Below are 2,320 nucleotides of genomic sequence, written 5' to 3' on the forward strand. Positions count from 1 at the left end.
CCCCTTACTTAGTAAAATGGCCAACCGTCGTACTGTACGTAATTCTTCAACCGTGTGCATATATGGGTGAAAACCAAAATTGTTTCACATTTAAAGACGGCATTTTGCGATCGAATGTGGCCGTCAAGGGGATGACAGACGGGGTGGCTAAAATGTCACGGGGATGACCTACCCGTGAAACCCGAATCATACAAGTGCCCTACAAGCGGCATACATGTGCCATACAAGTCCCCCATACGAAAGCGTCGGGGACATACATGTGACGTTTGAAATCGTTGGGACAACATATATGTGACAAGTGTGTGATGTGCATGGATGCCTCCACCTCCACCTATGTGTGCGCCCTCACATATATGTGTGCCGCACATGTATGTATTTTGTGAAACATCCGGCACATACATGTGACCGATTACGACTTGTATGTCCGTGCCAGTGTCACATATATGGGTGACGGCCCACATACATGTCAACGACAACTCGCTGGGTGATCATTTCTGTTGGCGAAACCGTCCCATATATGGGGAAGGCCACATATATGTTAGCGGGCAAGACTTGTATGTCGGCAATAATGTCACATGTATGTGGACGCCTCACATACATGTGAGCGAACAAGGCTTGTATCACTGTAAATCGTGGAGCGACTTACGTCGCCCGCAAAGAGCGACGAACTTTTCCGTCGCTTAGAAAGAGCAACATGTTTCTTACGTCGCTCTGTTAGAGCGATATTTTTTAATGTCGCTATATTTGAGTGACGCAAACCTGGGTGATTTAGTGGGAGCGTCACTCAAATAGAGTGACATCCAAAAACCGTCACTCAAGTAGAGCGAGACTTTTGAACGTCGCCCCTGGGGGAGCGACGAAATTTGATTCAAAATGTCGCTCCCCCAGGGGCGACAACCGTCACTCCTGGATTTACAGTGATGTTGGTGTAAGCGTCACATGTATAGGAACAGTCCTCGGGACGGTCGCCATACATGTGAGTGATGTTGTTTTACATAGATTAGTTGGACACCAGACTTTGTCGTTTATTTGCCAGTTAATATTTATTTAGTTAGAATCTATATACTTTGTTGCATAGTGACCATGTTCACGTATATGAAAACGCAAGAACTTTCTGGAAGACTTCTGAAGACATTTTAGTATCTCTTTTATTTCAATGTTTTTGAATTCAGCAAGATTTTCAGCTCTCTCTCTTTCTTTGATAGGTATGAACTCCCCCAAACCATTCGATTGTTCACTCATTATAGTTAAAAAAAGTTAAAACAAACTAGTAATACCACTTGTAGTGGAGGAAAAATCTGGATGAAGCCGGCAAGATCTACTTCCTGCACGTTCCCACATATATGTGAAATACATATGACCCTATGTAGCTTAAGAGCGCGCTGTTGCACGCATCTCCCAGCGGTGATCCGGTAGCCTAGTGGTCAAGGCTTCAGGTAAGTAACACAAAGGTCGTGGGTTCGAATCTCATCAACAACTTCGGTAAAAAAGGTATAAAATCAAATTCGTCTATAGAGAAGTAAAATAATTACGTTCCTTAACCCAAAAGCCAAAAAAAATATTTTTGTTTTTCTTATTTTGTATTTTGCAAATGGACCAGATGCTGCGATTTATATGTCACATATATGGCCGTCACATACATTTCAACATACATGTTGAATGTAGGGCACATACAAGCTCAAAGCGTACACTGCAAACCTAACAGTGTACTTAGTACACACAAGGAAGAGTCAACTTGCAAGCACACACATATAAGTGTGTACTTGCCATAGTACACACAAGAAAGAGTCGACTTGCCATAGTACACACATATAAGTGTGTACTTACCATAGTACACACAAAGAAGTGTGTGCTTTACCTTAGGTAACGTACACACAAGGAAGAGTGTACTATGGTAAGTACACACTTATATGTGTGTACTATGGCAAGTCGACTCTTCCTTGTGTGTACTATGGCAAGTACACACTTATATGTGTGTGCTTGCAAGTTGACTCTTCCTTGTGTGTACTAAGTACACTGTTGGGTTTGCAGTGTAGGCCCCATACAAGTGTCCACACACTGCAAACTCAACAGTCGACTTAGTACACTCTTTTATGTGTGTGCTTGCCAAGTCGACTGTTATTTGCCGTCGACTTGCCAAGTCGACTGTTATTGGCGTCGACTTGCCAAGTCGACTGTTAGAAACAGTTAGTCAGCGGCGATAGGTCAGAGGGCGTGTCTTAGTGTTGTTTTGACCTGTTTTTCGCTCGGTGTTCGAGTTGGTGGCAAGTGTTTGCTTAAGTCGACTGCTGATGCTGAGTCGTCTTGGCAGTTCGACTGT

This window comes from Frankliniella occidentalis, unplaced genomic scaffold, assembly GCF_000697945.3.
Source record: "Frankliniella occidentalis isolate FOCC.00 unplaced genomic scaffold, Focc_3.1 Scaffold217, whole genome shotgun sequence".
Lineage (NCBI taxonomy): Eukaryota > Metazoa > Arthropoda > Insecta > Thysanoptera > Thripidae > Frankliniella > Frankliniella occidentalis.